Genomic DNA, 22,729 nt, shown 5'->3' with positions numbered 1-22,729 from the left:
GGGATACAAGTGTGCTGTTTCAAAGGGACACATGCACCCCAATGTTTATAGCAGCACTATCAACGACAGCCAAAGTATGGAAAGAGCCCAAATGTCCATCGATGGATGAATGGATAAAGAAAATGTGAAATATATATATATATATATACACACACACACACACACACACACACACACACACACACAATGGAGTGTTATTCCACAATCAAAAAGAATGAAATCTCACCATTTGCAACTACATGGATGGAACTGGAGGGTATTATGCTAAGTGAAATTAGACAAAAACAAAAATCATATAACTTCACTCATATGAGGACTTTAAGAGACAAAACAGATGAACATAAGGGAAGGGAAACAACAATAAGATAAAAACAGGGAGGGGGACAAAACGGAAGAGACTCATAAATATGGAGAACAAACTGAGGCTTACTGGAGGGGTTGTGGGAGGGGGGATGGGCTAAATGGGTAAAGGGCATTAAGGAATCTACTCTGGAAATCATTGCTTCACTATATGCTAACTAATTTGGATGTAAATTTTAAAAAATAAAAAATTAAATTAATTAAATTAAATTAAATTAAATTAACAACAACAAAAAAAGAGTCAGCTGCTTAACTGAGCCCCCATGTGCCCCTGGTGATGAGTTTTTATATGCAACTCGAAAAACATGAGTTATAAAAGATAAAAGTGTTTAGGCTTATTAATTTTTTAAAGTAAACCTTCTATTCTGTAAAGCACAAATTCAAATGGCAGAAAATTACTTTCAAAGAAACTAATAATGGACATATGCAAAATATACAAAGAGTCATTAAAACTCAATAATAAAAAGCAAGCAACCCAATTAAGAATGGGAAAATGGGGGCATCTAAGTGGCTCAGTCAGTTAACCAGTCGACTTTTGATTTTGGCTCAGGTCATAATCTCGCGTTTCATGGGAGCCTGAGTTGGACTCCATGCTGACAGCATGAAGCTTGATTGGTATTCTCTCTCTCCCTCTCTCTCTGCTCTCCCCCCACTTGTATGCAGTCTCTCTCAAAGTAAATAAAAAAAATAAACTTACCAAAAATGAGAAAATGATCTGGATACCTCATCAACACATACAGGCAGATGTAAAACAAGCAAATGAAATATTGTCATCACCATTTGTCATTAGGGAAGTGCAAATTAAACAATGATGTACCACTTCATACTTATTAGAATGACAAAAATCCAAAACAAACACACAAATAAAAGACGGATGGATAGATAGATAGATAGATAGATGATAGATAAAAACTGACAATACCATTTGCTAGTGCAAATGCTAAACAAATAAACTTTCATTCTTTTCTGGTGGGATTCTAAAAAGGAACAGCCTTTTTAGGAGACAGTTCAGCAGTTCTTCCAAAGCTAAACATACTCTTCTCTCTCTGTCTTTCTCTCTCTCTCAAAAATAAATAAATAAACAAACATCTTTTTTTTAATGGGGTGCCTGGGTGGCTCAGTATGTTAAGCGTCCAATTTTGGCTCAGGCTATGATCTCACAGCTTGTGAGTTCAAGCCCCCTGTTTGGTTCTGTGCGACAGCTTAGAGCCTAAAGCCTGTTTCGGATTCTGTGTCTCGCTGTCACTCTCTCTGCCCCTCCTCTGTTTGTGATCTCTGTCTCTGTCTCTGTATCTCTCTCTCAAAAATAAATAAATAAACATTAAAAAAATAAAGCTAAACATACTCTTACTACATGACCCATCAATTACACTCCCAGGTATTTACCCAACTGATTCAAAAATTCATTTCCATTTAAAAATTGCATGCAAATGTTTATAGCTGATTTATTCATAATCACCAGAAACTGGAAACAACCAAGTAGTTCTCCAGTAAGTGTACAGATAAACAGCAGCATACAATGGAATAATATTCAGCAATGTAAAAAAGTATGAGCTATATGGCCACACATAGACATGAATAACTCTTAAATGCATATTGGTAAATTAAAAAAAAAGCTAATCTGACTTATATTAGGTCTGTAATAGACAAAACTGTAGCAATGGTAAAAATATCAGTGGCTACCAGGGGCTTGGGGAAGGATTGATGATGTGAAGTACAGAGAGTAGTTAGGGCTGTGAAACTATTTTGTATAATAATTTAATGGTGGATACATGACTGCATTTGCCAAAACCATAAAGTTTTATACTGAAAAAAAGTAAACCTTCATATATGTAAGTCAATAAAATCATTTAGAAGATCAGGAAATCTCTAGATGTAATGCAGAATATGATAAAACCATGTAACTGTATTATAAACATATGAAACAGACTCACTGAAATGTGTGGGGAGAATGATTCTGACTTAAATCATTATGAAAATGAGTGGAGTCTGTAAAACTAAAGGCAAAAACAACCATGCATAATCACAGTACTCTCATTGATGAAATTGTTTCCCATGCTGGTAACAATTTTGACACTACAGTACATATACTGGAATTGAACAATTAAACAAATGGATGGCAGCTGGTACAGGCAAATTTCTCACTATTGAAATGGGTGGGACAATGGATTAGACCTGGAGACATTAATAAGAATTCCTATTTTGCTTAATATTGATACAGATGGTTACATAGAAAAATATATAGATATATAAATATAGATATGTAGGGGCGCCTGGGTGGCTCAGTCAGCTGAGTGTGTGACTTTGGCTCAGGTCCCGATCTCACAATTTGTGAGTTCGAGCCCCGTGTCAGGCTCTGTGCTGACAGCTGGGATCCTGGAGTCTGCTTCGGATTCTGTGTTTCCTTCTCCCTCTGCCCCTCCCCCACTTGTGCTCTATCTCTCTCTATCAAAAATAACATATAAAAAATAAAAAATATATAGATATGTATATATACCATCATTAGTGTACCCACATATATTTATTTACTCTGTCCACTTAGAGGGACTAAAAGAAATAACAACCCAGTATTAATAAGCACATCTGGCATCTAGATCTTGGTTTCTAATAAAATTCTCCAATGAAGACAGACCAGGACTAGGATTGGAAATGTACAAAATGGGGCCTGGAACATCTTCTAGTGCCAGAAAATAAAGGAGTGCTCAAAATAACGTGCACACACACACACACACACACACTGATATGGATATGTCAAAGGGACACAGAAATTAACTGAAAGAGTTGTCAATGGACAAACCTGGAAATATTTGAAAAACAAAATAAACAAAGTATTGTATTATAACACGAAATATGAATTAAATATTTATGAATCCATAGTCATTTAAATAAATGATTGAGTAAATAAATTTTTAAAATTTAAAGAAAAGAAAATTTCCCCTGTGGAAGAACTCCAAATAACCTTTACAGATACTCTTCTGAAGGAGGTAGAGCATATCTACCCAGTAATCAAATGTGGGCTTCACATAGTGACTCATTTCTAGAATACAGTATAGAAATCGGAGGAAAAGAGTATTTTGACAGGGGAGTGACCTGATAAATATCACCACAGAAATGTAATGAAGGTCAATAGTTGCAATGATAGGTCATGCTGATAATTTTTAAAAAAAACAACACTTTACCTCTGCTGTCTACCTCCCCCAAACTCCTAATTCCAGTCTAATCATGAGAAAAACATCAAAACAATCTTAATTATGGGACACCCTACTGAATACCTGACCAGAAATACTCAAAAGTGTTAAGGTAATCAAAAACAAGGATTATCTGAAAAACTGTCACAGCCAAAAAGAGCTTAAGGAGACATGACGTCTGTGTCAGGTAGAATAATGACATCCTTCCTCAAAGAAGTCTATGGGGGGCGCCTGGGTGGCTCAGTCAGTTAAGCATCTGACTTCAACTCAGGTCATGATCTCAGGGTTCATGAGTTCAAGCCCTGTGCAAGGCACTGCGCTGAGAGCTCAGAGCCTAGAGCTTGCCTCAGATTCTGTGTCTCACTCTGTCTCTGCCCCTAGCCCACTAGCACTCTATCTCTCTCTCTCTCAAAAATAAATAAACATTAAAATACAAAAATAAGTCTGTGTCCTAGGCTGCAGAGTCTGTGAATATGTTATCATATATGATAAAAGGGATTTTAGAGATGTGATTCAAGTGATGATTTTGAAATGAGGAAATTATCCTGTTTTTCTGAGTTATCTGGGTGGGACCAATGTAACCACAAATGTTCATATATAAGTGAAAGAAAAAAAAAGGTGTTTCAGAATGAGAGAAGCAGATGTGATCAAGGAAGCAGAGGTCTGAGGAATGCAATTGCTGAAGAGCACTTAATGCCAAGGAATATTGGTAGCCCCTAGAAACTAGAAAAGGCAAGAAACAGATTCTACCCTAGACTGTCCTGAAGGATTGTAGCTTTATCAACACCTTGGTTTTGGCCCTTCTGACCTCCACAGCTATAAGGTTATTAATTTATGTTATTTAAGCCACCAAATTTGTAATCATTTGTTACAGTAGCAGTAGGAAACTAATAAAAGATTAAGTGTAATGTGCATTAATGGATCCAATTTTGGAAAAATAAAGGAACATAAGGTAACACCTAGAGAAATTTGAATAAAGTATAAACTTTCAGTAATAGTGATGTACAAATGTTAATTTCTTAATTTTGACAAATGTACCATGGGAATGTAAGATGTGAAAAATTGGGGAAACTGAGTGTGACAAATATGGGAGTTCTCTCTAGTATCTTTGCAATTTTTCTCTAAATATAAAACTTCCAATATGAAAAACTTTATGTAAGAAAACAATATAGTTCTGGATGATTAAGTTAGAAAATTTTAAATATTGAACATATATGCAAAGTGATGTATAATGAAAAAAAAGTAAGGAAATTACAGGATATATTTAAGAGAGACAGTATCTAATTATTAGCATTTCCAGAGAGTGCACACAAAATTGAGAAAGAAGAAATTCTAAATATGTCATACTATAGGATAAAAATTTCCAAACTAAAGCATATTACCCTCCAGATGGAAAAAATATATCAAGTGTTCTATACAATAAATACAGAAAAATACCAAATGACTTGATGACATTTTTGGATATAAGAAATAAAGAGAAGATCCTTAAAATTTTCAGAAAGAGAAAAAAAAAACAAGTTGTGTATGATTGAATTTGGTTATATTGATATTAGACTCTTCAAAGGCAAAATTATAAAAAGTTTAAAATTATAAAAATTATATTTAATTTCATTAAAATTGTAAATTCCTATTTAAATTCCTATTTAAATTCCTACCTTAAATTCTTTAATAGTAAAATTATTTTAAGCTAATCAATAAGCTATATTAGAAAGAAAATGTAAACATAGTACACTACTTCCTAATCATTGAGCAATATATATATAGTATAATAATGAATATATTGACTTATCATCAAATGGAAAACCACAAAATACACTTAAAGAGTAAATGATGGTGCTGGAGAAAATATTTGTGATGTATGTAGAAGATAAAGTATGATTGCCAATAATATATAAATACATCCCACAAATAAACAAATGTGAAAACATAAAAGTATACAAAAAATTCAAAAGAGAAGAAATATAAATAGCATATGAGCATATAAAAAGTATCAATAAAGCTTATAGAGAAATACAAATTAAACCAAATAAAATACAGTTTTTAGATTTAAAATTCATAAAGGACAATAATGTTTGGTGTTCATGAGGATGTAGATAGAAAAGCACCTATATACTCTAAGAAATGATAATTTTTATGATTTGGGGGGTTCATTTTAAGTATTTATTTCTTTATAAATGCATATACTCTGACTCACCTATTCAACTTTTAAGAATCTATGTCACAAGCATCTCTGCAAATGAAAATAAATTTTATTACTAATATCCTAAAAACAACTGGAAATAGCTCACATTGTCGATGAGTACAGTGCTAGTTTAATAAATAATGGAATGTCCATAAAAAAGAAATTTTATAGATTAATTTAAAAGATGATGTAGAGATACATGTGCTGATATGAAACTATTTCTATGGTATATGGAGACATAGACAATGAAAGTTGCAGAACAAAATGCAAATTATTATCTTATTCATATAAAACAATTAAATATTCAAGTGAAATTATACACTTATATATACACAAATAAATGTGGAAATAATGTGAAATGTAAATGTAAATGTTACTTTGGAGGCACATATTGGGATTAGAAGTTGCAGGTAATGAAAACTTTCATTTTGCTCCATACAGTTCCATTTTTTTAAATCAGCATATATTATTTTCATAATATAAAGCAATAAATATTATGAACTTTTTGTTAGAAAATATATCCAATAGTAAGTCAACAAAATTTTATTCATAAATTATTTTATCTACATTAGCATGATTGCACAAATTGTCCATTTAATTTTGTAAATGCCCAGGATATAATGTCCATATTATGCCGTCCACAAAAAAATGCAGAGCCACATATTATTACCAAGCCATTTATTTATTCACATTAGTGATAGGCTCACATTCTAACATGAACTAATTTTATGTATGCTAAAATTATTACCACTACCTCCAAATTCTTCGCTTATCAAATGAGATTAAAACCTGATCTATGCCCGCATAAATGTTGTATATCTCTGAAATATCTTTGTGGGGATAAAAAACTAATTAAAAAATTATAAAGAGGTCAGGTAAAAATTCAGTAAAGACAAGTGAGGAGTGCAATCATTTAAATGGCCTATAACACATCCAATAGTTTTCAAATATAGGTATTTTTAAAACAATATGTTTCTAACAGCAGTAAACACACCAGGTACCCAGATCTTGGTTTCTAAATAACATTCTCTAAAACAAACAAACAAACAAACAAACAAGCAAACAAAAAAGGTAACTGGGGATCCTTGAATAAATGGCTGATTCTAGGGCTGGAGCACGGAATATATTGATGAAAATGAATGATTACACTTACCACAAAATGTTAAGAACCCATAGTTGATTTGCTATCCTAATCCTTTTTTTTATTGTTTGCTATACTAATCCTTGTTAATCCTTAACACCTGACAATAATTGAAATCCAACATTCATTCAGAAAGTTTGCAAATAGAACGTTTCTTGGAAGTTGATTTAAGGAGCAATTAACAAGCTACAATATTTACATGAACAATATCAACTGTCTCCATTCCTTGAATCACATTGCATACCACCCATGTAGAAATGTTGGAACTGGGAAAACTCATAGACTTAGGGGAGGAGAAAGGAATGCAAAGGTTTTCTCCAACCATGATACTAGATGTTGCAAGAAAATTTACAAACTAATACCAAGAGAAAGAATTAATTTTTAAAATTTGAACTTCCTCTTTAATATTATCTCCTACTACCCAAATCCAGTTTCATTAAGAGTGTGTTTGAATCATGAAGCATGGAATAAAAGGAAATTTCTGATATTTATCTAGAACTTTCTGGTTCCCTACCTGTGCTGTTAGAAACACTTTCAGATGGAAGATGGCAATGTAGGAGGACGCTGGGCTCACCTTGTCATGCTGATTGCTTAGATTCCACACACATCTGCCTAAATAACTCAGAAAACTGCCAGAAGCCTCGCAGAACAGACTCTCTGGAGCCAAGCATAGACATGAGGCCCATGGAACAGGGTAGAAAGGACTGAGAGGCAGTGCATGCTACACGGACTGGTGAGAGGGAGCTGGGGCTGTGGAGGGCCGCTGGGCAAGGCAGAGCCCTGGAAGTCTGGCTTGCAAAAGCAGAGGGGCTGGACTGCATGAGTTCTGACAGCCAGCTGGACTTGACGTCTGGAATGTTAAAGGTCAGAAGCTCTGGTCTCAGAGAGCCAGGAGGGTGAAAGGACACCAGGAGGGAGAGTTGTTGAGCTTCTGAAGGACAGAGTTCAGCTCTGGGGGGGGGGGGGGGGACAAAGGCACTGGCAAGCACCATTTCCCTCTCCCATCCCCCAGCTGAAATTCCAAAGGGAACCAGTTCCCATCACAGAAGATGCTTGCACCATGCAAACGCCCAATGCTGTGCTTCTGTGGATCCATCCCTTCAATGGGTCTGCCTCCCTCCAGGTGCTTCAGGGCCCCTCCTGCAGGGGACCACCTATGGCAAAGCTACCTATGCCTGCCCTGCCCACCCCTTTGCACCTTGCAGATCCACCCATTCTAATATGCCCTTGGCCAAATCCCATTGAAGCAGCACCACAAGCCTGGCAGTGTACAAGTAGCCCAGACAGGGGCCACACCACTCCACAGTGAGTGCTGCCCCTGGGACAGGGGAAGATAAGGTACATACCCATCTGACTGTGGGGAGGGGAAGATAAGGTAAACACCCGTCCGACTTCCCCAGTGGTGGGCTGGGGACAGACATTGGGGCTGACTGCGGCCCCTCCAACCAACACAAGTTAGTCCAGACAGCACAGGGGAAGTGCCCTGCAGTTTGGCGCCACTCCTGGGACTACCCAAAATGATGAAACGGAAGAATTCTCCTCAAAAGAAACTCCAGGAAGTAGCAACAGCTAAGGAATTGACCAACAACGATTTAAGCAATATAATGGAACAAAAATTTAGAATAATAGTCATCAAATTAATCCCTGGGCTTCAAAAAAGCATAGAAGACAGCAGAGAATCTATTGCTACAGAGATTAAGGGACTAAGAAATAGTCATGAGGAACTTAAAAATGCTATAAATGAGGTGCAAAATAAAATGGAGGCAGCCATAGCAAGGACTGAAGAGGCAGAGGAGAGAATAGGTGAATTAGAAGATAAAATAATGGAAAAAGAGGAAGCTGAGAAAAAGAGAGATAAAAAAAATCCAGGAGTATGGGGGAGAATTAGAGAACTAAGTGATGCAATCAAACAGAACAATATACGTATCATAGGAATTCCAGAAGAAGAAGAGAGAGAAAGGGGCTGAAGGTGTACTTGGACAAATCATAACTGAAAACTTCTCTGATCTGGGGAAGGAAAAAGACATTAAAATCCAAGAGGCACAGAGAACTCCCTTCAGACATAATTTGAATCAATCTTCTGCACCACATATCATAGTCAAACTGGCAAAATACAAGGATAAAGAGAAAATTCTGAAAGCAGTTATAACACAGGCTATAACTTACAAAGGTAGACACATAAGAGTTGTGGCGGACCGATCTACTGAAACTTGGCAGGCGAGAAAGGAATGGCAGGAAAGCTTCAATGTGATGAATGGAAAAAATATGCAGCCGAGAACCTTGGATTCTTGGATTCTTAGATTTGTTAGACAACAAATTTCATATTTAAAAAAAAGAAACACTTTCAAAACTAAAAAAAGGAATTTCATAATTAGATAAATAGATGATAATAGATGATAGATGAATAGATAGATGATAGATAGATAGATAGATAGATAACAGATAAACAATATTCTCTAAAAGAAATCAACCTTGAATCCTTGATGGCTGATTCGAGAGCTAGAGCAGAGAATATATCAATAGGCCTGAATAATTCTATGGGATTCTAATTCTAGGCCTGGATAATTCTATGGTATTCTAATCCTAAAGGAAGTCTTTAAAAAACAAAATATGGGGCATGCCAATGGGATATAGGAAACAACCTGAAATAGCTCCCAATAGTAAAAACTGGAACAATTTGAGCAAAAAAATAAATAAAGTAGTGTTGAATTATAAACCAAATCATAAATAAATATATGGGACTTTGGGCTGATATAAGTGAATGATTAATGAATACATAAATTGAGGAGAATAGACAGATCTTTCTTATAGGAGACTTCCAAATAATATGCATAGATATTCCTCTCATCATCTCCAACCATCATTCTCTCCATAGAGTAGGCTGAAATTAGTGAACTACTTCCAAAGAATAGAGTATGAAAAGGAAAAAAAAATATTAAGTTTACAGTGAAGATATAGAACAATCAAGTGTTCAATATTAACATCACCAGTGGCAATTTATGTGGATATTTCATCAGGTCCCCCTAAATATGATAGGATGAGAAAACTTTACATCCGTGGCATTTTCCCCTAAAACTCATAACACCACTGTAAATTTAGTATTAGTATTAGTATTAGTATTAGTATTAGTATTAGTATTTATTAGTATTATTTAGAGAGACAGAACACAAGTGAGGGAGAGGAGCAGAGGGAGAGAGAGAAAGAAAGAGACAGAGACAGACAGAGAGACAGAGAGAGAGATAATCTTAAGCAGACTCCACACTCAGCACAGAGCCTAATGTGGGGCTTGATCTCACAACCTTGGGATCATGACCTGAGCTCAAATCAAGAGTAAGATGCTCAACTGACTGAGCCACCCATGCACCCCTATACGAGTGTAATTATTTTAAAAAGCAGACAAATGAAATTAAGGGACATTCTGCAAAATATTAGTACTCTTCAAAACTACTAAGGTCATGAAAAACAAGAAAAGACTGTAGAAACTGTCATAGATCAGAGGAGATTAAGAAGACACAATGACCAAATAAAATGTGGTATCCTGGATAATAATTTGCAACACAGAAAGATATTAGGTGGCAACAAAGAAAACTGAACAAATGGACTTTGGATGATTATAATGTACCAGTGTTAGTTTTTGGTTTGATAAATCATGTAAAATGATTTAAAGTGAAGAAACTGAGTGAAGCTAGAGTCTGTAATACTTTTCCAGTTTTTCTGTAAATCTAAAATTTTTCTAAATAAAATATTAAAACACTTTTTATAAAAAATACTATTGGCCAACTTCCTCTCACCTCTCCTCTCCATGCTCTCTCTCTTTCTCTCTCTCTCACATGCACACTTCTGTTGACCATTTTGCAAGTTTGAAATCCCTGACACAATATAGAAATTATGAAGGCTATGAAAATGTTAACTAACTGTTTGCATTGTTTAGCCAAACTGCATTCATTTTTTAAACTTTTCAACTAGCTCCTGGTGTAGCACCTTAATATTTTTTTTATGAAGATATCTTAGTTGTGGTCAAATATGGTATGATTTTCTTTAAGTCATGACTGCAAAAAGTTAATATTGCTGAAAAATTAAGATGTAAAGCTTACAAAACTAAACACAATGTCAATTGAAAATTTGGATAGTGTGCTCATAACTTAACTCTTTAACAGACTGAAATACTTTGGACCTTTACATACTACTATGATATTTAATTAAAATTTCCAAGAAAGGCATTTTAACAAATATTATTAAAGCAATCCACACATTCAATGCAATCCCTATCAAAATAACAACAGTGGTTTTCACAAAGTAAGAACAAGCAATTCTAAAATTTTTATGGAACCAGAAAACATCCCAAATTGCTAAAGTAAGGTTAAAAAAAAAAGCTAGAGGCACTACAATTCCAGACTTCAAGCTGTACTACAAAGCTGAAATCATCAAGACAGTATAGTACCAGCACAAAAACAGGCACATAGGTCAATGGAACAGAATAGAAGACCAAGAAATTAACCCACAATTATATGGTCAACCAATCTTTGACAATGCAGAAAGAATATCCATTGGAAAAAGGACAGTGTCTTCAACAAATGGTATTGAGAAAACTAAACAGTGACATGCAGAATAATGAAACTGGACCACTTTCTTACACCACATACAAAAATAAATTAAAAATGGATGAAAGACTTAAATGTGATACAGGAAAACATCCAAATCATAGCGAACACTAGCCAAATTATGGAAAGAACCCAAATGTCCATTAACTGATGAATGGATAAAGAATTGGTATATATATATATATATATATATATATATATATATATATGTAAAATGAATTGGTATATATATATATACATATATATATATATATATATATATATATATATATATATATAATGGAGTATTACTCAGCCATCAAAAATAATTAAATCCTGCCATTTACAACAATGTGGATAGAACTAGAATGTATTATGCTAAGCAAAATAAATCAGCCAGAGAAAAAGAAATATATGATTTCACTCATATGTGGAATTTAAGAAACAAAACAAATGAACATAGGGGAAGGGAAGTAAAAATAAGATAAAAACAGAGAAGGAGGCAAACCATTAGAGACTCTTAACTATAGAGAACAAACTGATGGTTGTTGGAGAGAAGGTGTGTGGGGGGGTTATGGAAAGTACTTGTTGGGATGAGCACCAGGTGTTATGTGTAATGATGAATCACTAAATTCTACTCCTGAAACCAATACTATACTATGTGTTAACTAACTTGAATTTAAATAAAATCTCAAAAGAAAAAAATAAAATAAAATTTCCAAGAAAGGAAATTAAAATAGAAATTTTTGAAATAAATGCATTTAAAGGTAATATATGAAAATCAGATTTGTTTTTAGTGAGTATTTGAAGATACTGAGGATTGAGAATCTTGGCTTACTAAAGCAAAACTGTCACAACTTGCTTCTGAAGGCATCACTTCTGCAATTAAGAAGTAGAATGTTAGTTTTCATGAGCTGGCCTCTCCTATAACAATGGAATTGACCATTTTCCTAAGACTGCCAACCAGACATCTAATTAATACTATTTTTTTTGGTGCTTTTGGCCATATCTGACACTGACTCATTTCATTTTGCTTCATAAGTAGTCTCAAAATGTTAGTGACCCTCAGTATCTACTTACCTAGCTGAGATTTGATTTAGTGACTTTGAAAAAGCAACTCTATCTACATTTAGTAATTCCCACCCATCTGTCTAACTGACTTTTATCATGCTTAATTCAAGTATGCTGAGAATCTTTTCACACAAGCTAATCTAGAAGGGATGTGTCTGCAGCTTTCATATGACTTTTTTTTTTCTAAATCAAGGGCTAGATACTTATTTTTCAGTTACTTCCCATTATACAACAGAAATGAAATTCTGCCTTATTCTTGATGAATCATATTGGATTATATTGCTCTAGGTAAATTTAATCCTATTACTCCTTTGTTTATGAGAGCAGTATGTCAAATACTGAACATATTATCATTTTATTAGATAAAGGCAATATTTCCTCTCTGTTCCCCTGTCATGTGCATGCCCATGGAAGGAGGTGGGGGATTATAATTATTTGTGCTTCAGTTTTTTAAATGACATTATCATTGTTTCTAACAATGAAGTCAAGAATTTTATAAGGACTTTCACTTCACCATTAAACCCACCACACTGCAGGTGGAGAACATTTTCATTGGTGGTTCGCTTTTCCCACTGCAGCTGAAGAGTCTGAAGGGGACAGAATTGTTTGTACAGGCACATATGACACAGAAGGTATAGCCCCAACTAAGAGTGGAAAACAGCAACCCATTCAGATCACAATGCCCTTCACTGACATTGGGACCTTTGACACGGTGTGGCAAGTCAAGTTCTACAATTACCACAAGCAAGATCACTGCCAGTGTGGAAGGCCCTTCTCTGTTATTGAATATGAATGCAAGTCCAATGAAACATTGTCTCAGGTGGGTGAACAAGGAGTCCTTCCTCCGAAGATGACATTTTCTGATGCTGCTGGACAACCTCTTCAAAAATCTACTTTTAGATAACCCAGCACAAGCCTTCACCAAGGCGCACCACACCATTGCTTTTTCCTATCAGATGCCAATGACCTACTAGCCCCAATTATTTTGAAAGTGTAATTCCCTTCTGATGCAATGTCCATAACATAAAAGATTGTGGTGTATAATACCCAAGAAAATCCCTTTCTGTTTTCTGTCTTGGTGTTCCTGGATCCAATTTTTCTTAGCCATGCCAATGACTTATTGTGAGGAACTCAGTGGAATTGGCAAACATGTTCCATACTTAATGATTCCACTGAATGACTGGTGTTTTGTGTCCAAGTTGAGTGATTCCCCCCTTTTTTATTAAATGCTAAATAAAAAATAAAAATGTGTGTGGATTCTCTCTGAAATCTACTATGGTAACATGTAGTTTGTCATGTTAAAGGCTTTCAAATCAGGCTTGGTGAAAATGCACTACAAACAACAGTGAGTGGGACTCAAATGTGCTTCCTATAAACAGCTCAGCTTTTGGGGGGAATATTAATGACAAAATAAAAGGACAAATATTTAAGAAGTATCTATAACACATTTAAATTCTTTTAATTGAGAAAAAGGCATTGTTGGGGTCCACTCCTAACAATAGTAGGGTTTCCTCTTTGGCAAGCCACTGTAGGGTTCAAACATGCATATGATGGCATCCCTACATTTTCCTTCACCTGAACTTTGTAACACTGTGTATGGAACTGTAATGAACTTTTGATATTTCTTAATAAAGACATGGAAAATAAAAAAAATAAATAAAATAAAATAAAATAAAATAAAATAAAATAAAATACTTACACTTTACCAAATCAACCCAATAGTCGTGTTTAAATACCCATAGCTACAACTTCAGAGAATGTGATGCTTGTTCTGAATTCCACTGACAAGTTCCATGCAGAGGAACTCAGGTCTTCATTACTGACAATGGAATCTTTTCTGAAAAAGAGATGGTTTGGTATCTACCACTTCTGCCATCTACCCCCAAATAACTGGCATTTGAAAAACACAAAATTATGACAGCAACTTTGAAATACATTCAGCAAATTATTGAAATGTTTCTTCTCAACAAATAGCTTAACCAATATTTTCACACGATTAAGTTGTACAGTTTCATCCATTTTTATCAACTTTATAGCATCTGAATGGCACTTAGTTTTAATACCCATTCCCAGTTGTTGCTACAGATGAGAAATTTTTTGTTTTTGTTTTTGCTTTTTTCCAATTGCCATCACTTTTACTGAGTTTCCTCCTTAGATCCTGATAGGCTAGTTTTTGAATGAAGAATGAGATTTCTTTGGGGGAGAAATATGGCAAGATTTTCACCAGATTTTTTAACCTTCCACCACAAAAAATATTTTATATCAGTCTCAACTATAACCCTGTTTCTAAAAAGCATGGAAAAGCTAATTGAATATGGAGCCAGCCAAGAAATATGGTCAAAGGTTATATCTCTTTTAAAAATGCTTTGATCTGTCTAAAGCATAAAGTGATAGTAATATTGTAGGCTGGGGACATTCCTAATCTGTTCATGGGACTTGAAACAACAGCAGGGGAAAGAAATGACTCAACAAAGCAGTGGTATATTCCAAAATGTCTTGCACATTATTGCTCAGTAATACTGTCCCTTAATTCATTTCTTGCAGGTTCTGTTGCTGGTTTCCCCTGTTCTGTTAAATGTTCATAAAAATCTTGTCTGAATTGAAAAATATTAAATTTTTATGGAAAGAATAAAAATTATGTTATCTTTTTCCATTCACCAGGATGTATGCACAAATTTCACACACACACACACACACACACACACACACACACTAATTTATTACCCAGATATTAATCCTTTGATGACTATTCAAGATTACTAATAGTACCTGCTTTCTAGATCAATATATTTTTTTCAATATTTAAAGGGTGAGCTCAATTTAATATAATTTGGTGTTATTTATGACATACTAAAAGTCCTTTTACCTTTTACCTGCCCATCTACCCTGCTTTTCCTACTTCTGATGTCACTATTAACTTTTTCAAATACCTTTCCACAATATTAATATCCACAATTTTAGTTCAATTTATACAAGTAGAATTGCTAATCTAATTTTCATCATCACTTCTAGATGATCCTTGCCAAGATAACAAGAATTATTAGGAATGGAGGAACAGAGGTCGAAATCCTGAATGAATGGTAAGTTTTGATGGAGAGGGAAATGAGGCAAAGGTTTTGAACATTTTGGGTTTTTTTATTTAAAAAAAATAGTGTTTATTTATTTTTCAGAGACAGAGTGAGAACAGGGGAGGGGCAGAGAGAGAGGGAGACACAGAATCTGAAGCAGGCTTCAGGCTCTGGGTTGCCATCACAGAGCCCAACATGGAATTAGAACCCACCAACTGTGAGTGAGATCATGACCTAAGCGGAAGTCGTATGCCCAACTGACTGAGCCACACAGGCCCCCCTGAACATTTTGATTTATTGGGATCGTATAAATGCGGTATGATTGTGGAGACTATGCAGAGAAAGTTGTGTTAATGAAGGCTCTGAGCATTCCAAAAGCACACCAAAATTTCAACTTTTTAGTGGGAAAATGTTTTTTAATGAAATACTGAGATCTTGAAAGTAACAGGCAGAGTGAAAACTAAAAGAAAATGAATATTCTTTCTCTCTCTATATGTGTGTCTCTATGTGTATATATATATATATATGTATATATATACATATGTACACATATATGCATGTATACATATGTATATATGTGTGTTTGTGTATAAATAATGTTTATGTATACAAATATTTCTCTTGACTATACTGTTTGGCTATAGTAGTGCTTTACATCTATTATTAGTGCCTCCCTTTTTCTAGCCTATGAGTTACACAAAGAAGGTCTAATTAGACCATTTTTTTCTTATTATTAAAAAAATGTGGTAAGCATAAGGTAGGAGAGATTAAGTGCCCTAATCAAAGTCACATAGATAGTTAATGGTAGAACCAGTATTAAACCCAAATTTTGAATGTGTCCCAGTAGTTTTCAAACTGTGCTCCAAGGATTACTATAGTTTCTTTGAAATCCTAGTGGTTGTTGCAAGAGAAAGAGAACAAAATACAGTGAGTGGGTCTCTGAATAGCTCCTACTTTATTTATCTGTATATAGAGAGGTTATATGCAAATTATTAGTCTTTGTGTTTGCTTCTTTACCATTGTTATTCTTTCTAGTTGTTTATTTGTTTAATTTGGCACCCTTCCCACTTCTCTTTGGTGCCCTCTGCCTCACCCTGGGTCCCATTTAAACTCAACTTGACCTCCAATATGCAGAAAAGTGAGGCCATAGCTGAAATTTAAAGAAAACTAATAAAAATATATTACTGACATTGAGCTTCCAAGGTCCCAGATCCTACCATAAACCTTGTGTTTGTACGAATACTTAGCTAACCATTTTTTTCCTGTCGTGGGAGAAGGAAAACAGAGCTCTATGGGCTAAATAAAAGGCATTAATAATTTGAAGACAATGTAAATTTAGGAACAATGTAGGAACCCAGTCTAAAATCTGGGGAAGTAGGGAAAATTATCCCCTTTAATTTTGGGTTTACTCATGAGAAAATATTTGAATATCTCTGATGAAACACAGGTAGTCTGAAAGCGTCATGGAAAAGTTTTCCTTTGACATCATGTTACAAGAATGGATACTATGACATTTCTAACAATAGAAGTATCAGAGAGAGGTACCCTGGGTTTCTGGAAGCTGTGAAGTGGCTAAGCTGAGTGTCAATGTGGCATGCATATAAGCCCCCTTGTGAGCATAGAATATACCACATAGAAGGGAAGGGCAAGAGGAATATCCTGGATTTGATCACATTTAAGTTGAAATTACTGTGAAACATAAAAATGGTTGAGTTTGTCTGAGAGTACCTTGATTACTGTTTCTGCTTCAGACAAAATGGGGACTCCAGTAGAAATTAGTTTTTGGAAAAAATAAGTTACGTGCTTAAACACCTAAGTTCATAGTACCTTGAAACTTGAACATGGTGTTAATATATCAACTTTCTATATAAGATTTTATTTGAACAGAGAATAAAGGGAAAAGAAAATAAGTCTGGTTCCATGCAATATTGACAGTCTGCTGCCTAAGAAGTAAAACACATTAGTGAGAAAACAGGCATATCAGCTTTTAACAGTGCATGTACATTTTCCTCAGTATTACAAGGATGATAGAGAGTTATTAAACTGTCAGGCTTGAAGGATTTGATGTTAAAATGAGGTTGGCCTTGATAGTAACCTACACCCATAGCGTTCTATGATGTTAGAAATGGAGGTAACTTAGGGATAATCTTCTCCATTTTACTGATGAGAAAATTGAGATCGAGAGCAGTGAAATTACTTAGCCTTCTTAGCCCTGTGCTCTGATCATATAACCATCAATAATAAAGGACTTTATCTGAGTTCTAAGAAATGTCTGTCCTGTATTCTATTCATGTTAAAAAAAAGTAAGAATAATATTCCATGGGATTATCATTATTTAGGGTACTATGAAGAGTAAATTAATAATTAGATATAAAGTATTTTGGAGGTGTTAATTACTGTAAAAATGTAAACAATTTCTATTAATGTCATTAATTAAGTCACATGGTGACTCTATACAACACAGTACCTAGGTTAGAATCTCCCAGATGGGCAAAATAATCTTTTTGCCTGAGTTAATGGTGCAAGGTGAAAATAAATTATTCCTTTAAGATATGGAAGATGGCTACACTGTGCAGCATGGCTTTGACTACCCTCTTTATTAGCTTAGCTTGCATGAAATATACAAGCATTATTAGTGGTCATAAAATTACCAAGTCCTTCCCAGAACTGACTACAGAATTGGCCCCTGTGACGTATATCAGTCCTACAGTCTGCCTCACATTGACCACAGCAATAGTAATATTTTTTTTATTACATACAAATTTGACAGCCATTAATTTCAAATGAAACTTTGATTTTCATGTTACTTCATAGAACTAAAAGAGAATCCTGACAAGATTTTAATTACCTAACCCCTGTGTAACTTTGAAGATGTCAATCAAATTTTTTATAACTCTTTGCCAGAAGCATTCCTATGCTCTGCAATAACAGTATATTCCATAGAGTCAAAAAAGTCACTGAAAGCTACTTTTTTTCCCTTTCATTTAGCTATCACACAGGCAATTGACTTGGATATTTGCTTATTATTTGCTTTTTGTTGTCATTTTTCAAATAAAATAATCATTTTTGCAAATAAAATAATAACTTTTATTATCATGAATCTTGTTATACCTGAAGGGAAACACAAACAAACAAAACAGCACACCTATAAATAACTTGTTCTTTCTAACAAATTGAGTTTCTTCAGATTGTATCCAGATGTTACCACACCCATTTATTTCACAAGAGTAGCTTGTTGCAAGTTGAGAGCTGTACCTTATTGGCCCTGGTCTTGGCCCTGTCAAATTGTGATTGTACAGTTTCAAGTGTTAGCAGAGATCCTCAGGACTCGATCACTATCTCTTAATTTTGATGATATTGCAGTTCTGTGGTAGTGTAGAGCATGCCACTTCAAGATTTGCTTGATCTGCACCATTTCCCTCTTGAGGGCCATATCTATCACATTTTAAAACATCTTTCTATTGTGTACCTTACATTAGCTGTCTTTGGAAATATCTTGAAACATGCTTAAGGCCTCACTACTTTTGACACACTGATTTACCCTGTATTGTATCCAGATCAAACTTAGGGTAATATTTCATATGAAAGCTTTCCTCAACTTTAAAAGTGAAATTACAGCTTGCCCAGGAATCTGCCTCTTCACTAATTTTGAATTCAGAGAAAATATTTATTTTTATTATACCATTTTGATTGCATCAGCAACTCATGTCGGTTTTAAGTATCTCACTCTAACATTTAAATATATTTTTAAGATATATTATTTCTGTCTCTCAAATATATATATATATATATATATATATATATAATTTTTTTCTGTTTTTGAATTTTTAAGAGATCCAACTTATCATTTTTTTCCTTCTATGGATAATATTTTCTATGTCAAGTCCATGATCATTTCAAGTTAATTTTTTAAAAAAAATTTTATTCATTTTTGAAGGACAGAGAAAGACAGAGCACAAGCAGGGGTGGGGCAGAGAGAGAGAGGGACACAGGATCTGAAGCAGGCTCCAGGCTCTGAGCTGTCAGCACAGAGCCTGACATAGGCCCAAACCCGCGAACTGTGAGATCATGACCTGAGCCAAAGTTGGACATTCAACCGAACAAGCCACCCAGGCACCCCTCAAGTTAATTTTTGTAGGAAGTGTGACATTACACAGAGTTCCTTTTTAAAACTTTGGTTTGCTTTTGTTTTGATATCAGGTTTTGCTGGTATTTTTGTTGATGTTAAATGTGTGCATTTTTATTTGTTTATTTTTGCCTATATTTTTGCCTATAGATGTCTCATTTCTCATGCACTAATTGTTGAAAAGGGTATATTTTCTCCTTTGATTTACATTTGAATCTTTCTCAAATATAATTTGGGCATATTTGGATGGTTGTTGTATTTCTGGTTAAACTTTTTTGTTCCATGGATCTATCTATATCTATATCTATATCTATATCTATATCTATATCTATATCTATTATCTATATCATCTATATCATCTATATATATATCTATATAAATTTATTTTAAATTTTTATTTAAATTTCAATTAGTCAATATACAGTGTAATATTAGTTTCAAGTGTGCAGTATAATGATTCAACACTTCCATACGACACCTGTTGCTCATCACAGCAAGTGCATTCCTTAATCCTCATCACATATTTCACCCATACTAGCACCCACTTCTCCTCTGGTACCTATCAGTTTGTCTCTGTAGTTAAGAGTCTGTTTCTTGGTTAGCCTCCCTTTCTCTTCTTTGTTTTTTCCATTTGCTCATTTGTTTTGTTTCTTAAACTCCACATATGAGTGAAATCATATGGTAGTCTTTGTCTGAATTGACTTATTTTACTTAGCATAATACTCTCTAGGTGCATCCACATCATTGCAAATGGCAAGATTTCATTCTTTATGGCTGAGTAATGCCATGAAACTCTTTGCCATCCATCAATATCAAATTATCTTGACTACTCTAGTTACATAGGAAGCTTTAATATCAAGAAGAGTTGTCCCTCCCACTCAATTGTCATATTTCAAGATTTTTTTTAGCCCTTCTATACCTGGTTTCTTTCCATAAAATTTTAGAATAAGCTTGTTTATGCTGTAAAATGATTTTCTAGGGGCACCTGGGTGGCTCAGTTGTTCAAGCAACTGACTTTGGCTCAAGTCATGAGTTTGAGCCCTGCACTGGGCTTTGTACTGTCAGCACAGAGCCTGCTTTGGATCCTCTGCCTCCCTTTCTCTCTGAACCTCACCTACTTGCACTCTCTCTCTCTCTCAGAATAAATGAACTTTAAAAATAAATTTAAAAAATATTTTCTAGTATTTTGATAAGAATTAATTAAGTATATAGATTAATTTGGGGAAATACACTTATACCATGTTGAGTGTCCAAATCATAAACATAACATGTGTCTCCATTTATTTATTCTTTGATTTCTTTCATCAACATTTTATGATCAGCATATAGATCCTGGAATTGTTAAGTTAGGCTTATATTTAAGTATTTCAAGTATTTGAGAACAATTACCAATTGCATTTTTAAAATTTCAATTTCCATGTAGTAATTATTAATATATATAAATGTGATTTTGTGTGTGTGTGTGTGTTGATCATGACTTAGTTAAATTCCTGAATTCATTAGTTCCGGGAGTTATTTTTGTAGATTCCTTGGGATTTTCGACATAGAAAATCATGTCATCTGGAAATAAGGACAGATTTATTTTTTCCCTCCCCAAAATTTTTGACATTTATTTGTTTCCTTGCCTAATTGCCCTGGCTGGAACCTCCAGTAGAATGTTGAATAGAAGTAGTGACAGTAGCTGGGGTAGGAGTTAAGATGGTGGAGAAGTAGGGAGACCCTGAGCTTTCCTTGTCCTTCAAACAAAGGTGTATTGAGGTCAGATTATTTGGAACACCAAGGAAATAGATCTGCAGAGTGGCAGAAGGATCTCCACAGTTGGAGGGAGACAGTCTGGAAAGTTGAGGTGTGTGGCTATGAATAGGAGAAGAGAAGAATGGCAGTATCATGGAGGAGAGGGAACCCTTTCTGTGGAAAGACAAAAGGTACAGAAAGAGTGAGAGGTTGAGATAGTGCAGCATCTAGTTTATACAAGAGGAAAACCTCTCTGGACCACAGATTAGGGAGCACGAAGTACTGAGTGTCCCAGTTTTTTTAGTCAAACAGCTTTTGGAGTTCAAACTCTGAGGTTTTGGTAGTGCACGACTTTTTCAAGGGCTGAACTGTGGTGCATGCGCCTGGGGAGGACGGAGCTGGCCCAGGAGTGCATAGCATGGTGTAGAGATCTCCAGGGTGCACAGGGAAAGAATAGGCCTCTTCCTGGAGTACTTTTGGAAGAGGGTTTATTGCCTGCCCAAAGAGAAAAGACCCTGCTGGGGCCACCCAAAAGCCTTTCATCATCACGGTGGAGAGGCACTACTCCAGAGGAGGGAAGTGAATCCATGAAGTACCTGGTCTTTTAAGACTTTGGGTTTTGCATACTAGCCATATGCCAAAGAACAAATGCAGGAGAGTTGTGGTGCAGGGTCAGCTGACTGCTCTTGCTATTCTGCAAGGGCTACATAAACAGCTGGATCTCTAGTTTGGAGACAAGAGATTGGAGTGGCACCGGTTTATCCTCCAATACCAACATGATGGGACTTCAGAGAGAAACACAGAAGACACAGGTGAAGGTGGGACCTGTTAACACCAAACCCTGCCCCCGCCCCCGTGCTTGGCAACTGCTTATTTATTGGGGAAAGACTGACTCAGCCAACGCAGCTGATACCACCTTGAGAACAGTACAGCCAGCACCTCCCAGGCACAATTTTTTTCCTTTCTTTTTTTCTCCTTCTTTTTTTCTCTTGGAATTAGACTCATAGTTTCTTATTTGTTTTTTGTCATTTCGTTTATTATTTTTTTAATAAGCCTTTTTTTATTCTTTTATTTTTCCTTCTTTTCTACTTTCTTCTGCTTTTTTCCTTTTCCTTTTTCCTTTCTTTCTATCATTATTATTATTATTATTTTTAGAATCAGCCTTATATATTTTTTGATTCTCTGTTTGATTTATTATTTTTCCTTCCTTTTTATGTTGGGAATAAAATCAGGCTTCCCCCACACTAACTATTTTTTCCAGGGTTATTTCAAAAAACAA

This window comes from Felis catus, chromosome X (assembly GCF_018350175.1).
Source record: "Felis catus isolate Fca126 chromosome X, F.catus_Fca126_mat1.0, whole genome shotgun sequence".
Taxonomy (NCBI): Eukaryota; Metazoa; Chordata; class Mammalia; order Carnivora; family Felidae; genus Felis; species Felis catus.
Note: the sequence above shows the minus strand (reverse complement) of the source record.